We start from the raw sequence: 6,969 nt of genomic DNA, 5'->3' as shown, positions 1-6,969 counted from the left end.
ATGATCAGGCAAAGCATTAAGTAACTTGAGAAGCCTCCCCCAAGCTTGTGGGAGACTCTCTTCTTCAACTTGCACAAAGTTGTATATTTCCTTTAAAGCAGCTTGTTTCTTATGAGCAGGGAAATATTTAGCAGAGAAGTAATAAATCATAACTTGGGGACTACACACACAACTAGGATCAAGAGAATTAAACCATAACTTAGCATCACCCTTTAGTGAGAACGGAAATATTTTAAGGATATAAAAGTAGCGAGATCTCTCATCATTCGTGAATAGGGTGGCTATATCATTTAATTTAATAAGATGTGCCACAACAGTTTCAGATTCATAACCATGGAAAGGATCAGATTCAACCAAGGTTATTATATCAGGATCAATAGAGAATTCATAATCCTTATCGGGAACACAAATAGGTGAAGTAGCAAAAGTAGGGTCAGGTTTCATTTTATCTCTAAGAGATTCTTTACTTGATTTAATTAATAGCCTCTTGAGTTCACGACTATCTTTGCAAGCTAAAATAGCTGCAGAAGCTTCCATATCAAAAACATAACCCTCAGGAATAATAGGCCTATCTTCATCATCACATTCATCATTATAATCAGATTCAATAATTTCTTTCTCTCTAGCCCTAGCAATTTGTTCATCAAGAAATTCACTAAGAGGCACAGTAGTATCAAGCATAGAAGTAGTTTCATCATAAGTATCGTGCATAGCAGAAGTGGCATCATCAATAACATGTGACATATCAGAACGAATAGCAGAAGTAGGTATAGGTGTCGCAAGCTTACTCAAAATAGAAGGTGAATCAAGTGCAGAGCTAGATGGCAGTTCCTTACCTCCCCTCGTAGTTGAGGGATAAATTTTTGTTTTCTCGTCTTTCAGGTTCTTCATAGTGTCCAGCAGATATAAATCCCAAGTAACTCAAAGAATAGGGCTATGCTCCCCGGCAATGGCGCAAGAAATTAGTCTTGATAACCCACAAGTATAGGGGATCGCAATAGCTTTCGAGGGTAGAGTATTCAACCCAAATTTATTGATTCGACACATGGGGAGCCAAAGAATATTCTTAAGTATTAGCAGTTGAGTTGTCAATTCAACCACACCTGGATAACTTAATATCTGCAACCAAGTATTTAGTAGCAAAAGTAATATGATACAGGTGGTAACGGTAACAAAAGAGCAATGAAAGCAAAAGTAATATTTTTGGTGTTTTGTAGTGATTGTAACAGTAGCAACGGCAAAGTAAATAACCGAGAACCAGTATATGGAAAGCTCGTAGGCATCGGATCAGTGATCGATAATTATGCTGGATGCGGTTCATCATGTAACAGTCATAACATAGGGTGACATAGAACTAGCTCCAATTCATCAATGTAATGTAGGCATGTATTCCGAATATAGTCATACGTGCTTATGGAAAAGAACTTGCATGACATCTTTTGTACTACCCTCCCATGGCAGCGGGGTCCTAATGGAAACTAAGGGATATTAAGGCCTCCTTTTAATAGAGAACTGGAACAAAGCATTAGCACATAGTGAATACATGAACTCCTCAAACTATGGTCATCACCGGGAGTGGTCCCGATTATTGTCACTTCGGGGTTGCCAGATCATAACACGTAGTAGGTGACTATAGACATGCAAGATAGGATCAAGAACACACATATATTCACGAAAACATAATAGGTTCAGATCTGAAATCATGGCACTCGGGCCCTAGTGACAAGCATTAAGCATAGCAAAGTCATAGCAACATCAATCACAGAACATAGTGGATACTAGGGATCAGACCCTAACAAAACTAACTCGATTACATGATAGATCTCATCCAACCCATCACCGTCAAGCATGCCTAAGATGGAATTACTCACGCACGACGGTGAGCATCATGAAATTGGTGATGGAGGATGGTTGATGATGACGACGGCGACGAATCCCCCTCTTCGGAGCCCCGAACGGACTCCAGATCAGCCCTCCCGAGAGGTTTTAGGGCTTGGAGGCGGCTCCATATCGTAAAACACGATGATTTCTTCTCTTCTATTTTTTTCTCCCCGAAAGCAAATATATAGAGTTGGAGTTGGCATCGGAGGAGCTCTAGGGGGGCCACGACGTAGGGGGCGTGGCCCCACCCACGTGGACAGGGTGTGGGCCCACTGGTCTTCATCTTTGGCGAGGATTTTTTATTATTTTTAACTTGACGTTCCATGGAGTTTCAGGTCATTCCGAGAACTTTTGTTTTCTGCACATAAAATAACATCATGGCAATTATGCTGAAAACAGCGTCAGTGCGGGTTAGTTCGATTCAAATCATGCAAGTTAGAGTCCAAAACAAGGGCAAAAGTGTTTGGAAAAGTAGATACGACGGAGACGTATCAGTCTTCCAGCTGCTTCCTCGCTCGGTCGAGCTCCTCCTCAGCCCGCTCCAGTCTCTGCTTTAGTCTGGAGACTTCGGCAGCTTGTGAGGTCGCGGCCAGTAACGATGCCTGCTCATTCATACAAGACACATTTAGTTAGTTTCCTGCAAAAATGAATTAATCCTCTATACGGACTTGCTTTCCAAACACCGGACAATGTCTCTGGGGCTACTGTCTATATTGGGATTTTCTCTTTTGCGTCGCTTACCTCAAAACCTGTCAGTAGGCCGTTGCAGGGTTCGGTCAGTCCGCTCTTGACGGACTGAACCTTCTCAATCACCGTACCCATAAGGATATGGTGTTCCTCCACAATGGATGCGCCTCATAGCGCTTCCAAAAGATTGTCCGGTGCCCCTGGTTGGACAGAGGTCACCGGCGGAATAGGCACACCCCCTTCTTTCGAAGGAGGTTGTTGGCCGAACTCCGGAGCCGTATAGATCTCCGACAACGTATTCGACGGGGGGCCGAGCTGAGCATGGCTCCCATCGCCAGTCTCCATGGGGGACTGCTCCCCCATGTGTCCGGTGGCCGAGGTTTCGCCCTCTGGTGCCACCCTGATGGCCTCCTGAGACTCTCCCTGGCCTCGGAAAGTCCTTCATGACAGCACCTAGGCGTCTCCCTTGGCCGTGGGAGAGTAGGCGACCGGCGGTGACTCACTGACCATCGCCTTTGAATCCAACGAACCTCTTGATGAGGATCGCTGGGAGCTATCGTGGCTCGGACTGCAATAGCACAATTAACCATGTTAATACAATAAAGAGGAGAGGTTGGATACGAGTACTTACGATGCAGCCAGGGGCGTCACTCCGGACTGCTGTCGACATCCCATGCGGTGTTATCCGCAAGGGAGCCTTTCCCCTTCTTGGGCGCCTCTGCCTCTAGATTTGTCGAGGCCACCACCTTCTTCCTCCCCCCGTCATGGGGAGGGTTGCTTTCCTCCTCCTCCTACTCGTCATTTTCAGCGGCAGAGGAGTGAGTCTTGTCTTCGGACATCGCGTTCGAAGCGCCCTTGCGGCAGGGGCCACCCCGGCCCCCCTTAGCCTTCTTCTTGGACTGAGGGAGTTCTGGACTAAGGATTCCTCGGGCGTCTGGCCTGTTATCCATGGGCCGGACTGATGGGCTGTGAAGATACGAAGGCCGAAGACAATACCCGTGTCCGGATTGGACTCTACTTGGCGTGGAAGGCAAGCTAGGCGACCTATTATGAAGATTCCCTCCTATGTAACTGACCTCATGTAACCCTAGATCTCTTCGGTGTCTATATAAACCGGAGAGCATAGTCTATATAGGAAAGATTCATTACCATATACTCATAGGCTAGACTTCTAGGGTTCAGCCATTATGTCTCGTGGTAGACCAACTCTTGTAACACTCATATTCTTCAAGATCAATCAAGCAGGAAGTAGCGTATTACCTCCATAGAGAGGGCCAGAACCTGGGTAAACATTGTGTCCCCCGTATCCTATTACCATCGATCCTAGACGCTTAGTTCGGGACCCCCTACCCGATATCCGCTGGTTTTGACACCGACATTGGTGCTTTCATTGAGAGTTCCACTGTCCCGTCGGCAAAGGACTCGACGGCCCCTTCGATCGTCAGTAATGGCGTGGTCCAGGGAGAAACCTTCCTCCCCGGGTAGATCTTCGTATTCGGCGGCTTCGCATTGCGGGCCAACTCGCTTGGCCATCTGGAGCAGATCGATAGTTATGCCCCTGGCCACCAGGTCAGGTTCGGAAGCTTAAACTATGTCACGGATATCCGTGGAGACCTGATCTTCGAGGGATTTGATACCGCGGCGATCGCTCCCCCTTTCCCCGATGAACATGACCTAAATCTGTCATCGGAGCACACCCAGGAGATGGATCTTGTTGCCGCAATGGCCTCAGTACCAAAGCAGATCGCGCCCTCCGAGGCCATAAAGTTCGCGGCATTGGAGCCGCGCACGGACTCGAAATCCTGCAATGCTTGCGTCAACGGAACCCCGGACTCGTTTCCGGCTGCACATTCCGGATCGGATACACCTGCGGACACCGAGCTGGATCGGTTGTCAGTTTTCGAATTTAGCGCCGCAGACGTCTTCCAGCATTCGCCTTTGGGTGACGTACTAAATTCTTTGAAGAACTTGTCCTTGGAGGAAGACTCACAGCCGAACTATGTTTGGTTCGAGCTGGAGGCGGACGATGAGGAATTTTGCTTCCTACCCGCCACCCAATTCATAACCACCGTCGACAACTTAACCGACGTGCTTGACTATGGCTCCGAAGACATCACCGGTATGGACAACGATGCCGACAATGAGCAAGGCCAAGACCAGCCATTCACTGGACGTTGGACGGCCACCTCTTCGTACGACGTATACAAGGTTGACACACCCAAGGATTCTGGTGACAACAAAGAAGAGCCAGATAAGAATAAAACTTCTGAGACGCAGTCCAAGCACCGACGCCCTAAACGTTGTTCTAAGCCTCGCCGCTCAAAGGATAGCAACACTAGTACAGGAGAAAATAGTACTCCGGGCGACGCCGAAAACAATGAAGACCCTGTCGGTGCTGCATCCGAACAGGAGGAACATGACGACAGGCAAGACAACCCTGATGAGCAGGCCATAGAAGATGACTCGGGGGACGATAGTTACCGTCCACCCTTCGAAGAGGAGACAAGCCTCGGCAAAGAAGATTTCACCGTGCCTGAGGAACCTCTGGAGCAGGAGCGCTTTAAGCTTCAACTCATAGCCACTGCAAGGAGCCTGAAAAAGAAGCAGCAGCAGCTTCAAGATGAACAAGATCTGCTCGTCGGCAGATGGGCTAACGTCCTGACAGCGGAAGAATACGGCCTCAAGCGCCCAGCCAAGAGCTACCCAAAACACAGACTGCTACCTCAATTCGATGAGGAGGCACCGGAGCACACATCTCCCCGGCGTAATGCGCAACGACCACCACGTGGTTGAGACAGGGCGGCCGACCGGCCACCACGCGGTTGGGACAAAGCGGCAACTCAGGTCGAACAGCAGCCTGCCCAACCGCTCTGCAAAAATAAAGACGGAAGAGTTTGGGGTCACACGTATGACCTCCAGCAGACCCTGGACAGTAGAGCAGGACATACAAGATCGATCTACGGATCATGAGGACGTGCCTCGAGGCACGGAGACGGCTACCTATTCGGACGTGACAAACCTAACCACGCCCAATCCGAATGCCGCAGACGGACTCCATCAGAGCTACGCCGCGACACGACCCGGTACAGAGGTGCCGCGCACCCTCTCTGCTTCATAGATGAGGTACTAGATCACGAATTCCTCGAGGGATTCAAGCCCGTCAACTTCGAATCATACGACGGCACAACCGATCCCGTAGTATGGATCGAGGATTTCATTCTCCATATTCATATGGCTTGAGGAGATGACCTCCACGCCATTAAATACCTCCCACTCAAGCTCAAAGGGCCAGCTCGGCACTGGCTTAATATCCTGCCTGAAAATTCTATCGGCAGCTAGGAGGACTTGGAAGAAGCTTTCCTAGACAACTTCCAAGGAACATACGTCCGGCCACCAGACGCCGATGATCTAAGCCACATAGTTCAACAATCTGGAGAATCAGCCAGAAAATTCTGGACTAGGTTCCTAACCAAAAAGAACCAGATCGTTGACTGCCCGGATGCCGAGGCCTTGGCAGCCTTTAAGCATAGCATCCGGGACGAATGGCTCGCCCGCCACCTCAGCCAAGAAAAGCCGAGGTCCATGGCAGCCCTCACGGCACTCATGACCCACTTTTGCGCAGGAGAGGACAGTTGGCTGGCTCGCAGTACAAACACGGCCAATGAAACAAGCCCCCGAGGTAAAAAACAGCACCGGCAAGTTATGGCATAACAGAAACAGACGCCGAAGCAATGGCGATAACACCGATGACGCAACAGTTCATGCCGGATTCAGTGCTTCCAAGTCCGGCCAACGAAAGAAGCCCTATAAAAGGAGCAGTGGAAAACCATACAGCTTGGACTGCATACTCGATCGTCCTTGACAAATACATGGCGCCCCAGACAAACCGGCCAACCATACTAACAGAGATTGCCGGGTATTTAAACAAGTCAGCAAGGTAAATAGCAGAAACAAAGAAGGGGAATCGCAAAGAGAGGACGATGATGAAGAGCCCCGGCAGCCGAACACCGAGGGGCAAAAGAAATTCCCCCTGAAGTCAAAACGGTGAACATGATATACGCTACACATATACCCAAAAAGGAGCGCAAACGCGCACTCAGGGACATCTAAGCGGTAGAGCCCGTCGTCCCGAAGTTTAATCCGTGGTCATCATTCCCGACGACCTTCGACCGTCGAGACCATCCGACTAGCATCCGGCATGGCGGTTCAGCCGCACTGGTCCTCGACCCAATCATCGATGGATTTCACCTGACTCGAGTCCTAATGGACGGTGGTAGCGGCCTCAACCTGCTCTATCAGGATACAGTACGTAAAACGAGCATTGACCCCTCATGACTCAAGCTCACGAAGACTACCTTTAAAGGAGTCATACCAGGCGTAGAGGCCCGTTGTACGGGCTCA

At 49.2% G+C, this 6,969-nt stretch overlaps 1 pseudogene; it reads left to right on the top strand.

Moving 5' to 3' along the window:
• The first annotated feature begins 3,332 nt into the window (after window positions 1-3,332).
• LOC147970528 (uncharacterized) lies at window positions 3,333-6,430 on the top strand (annotated as a pseudogene).
• Window positions 6,431-6,969: the final 539 nt, after the last annotated feature.

This window comes from Triticum urartu, chromosome 5A (assembly GCF_056163025.1).
Source record: "Triticum urartu cultivar PI428250 chromosome 5A, HENAU_Tu73, whole genome shotgun sequence".
Taxonomy (NCBI): Eukaryota; Viridiplantae; Streptophyta; class Magnoliopsida; order Poales; family Poaceae; genus Triticum; species Triticum urartu.
The sequence above is the reverse complement of the archived record's forward strand: the minus strand, read 5'-3'. Positions and strand labels throughout refer to the sequence as shown.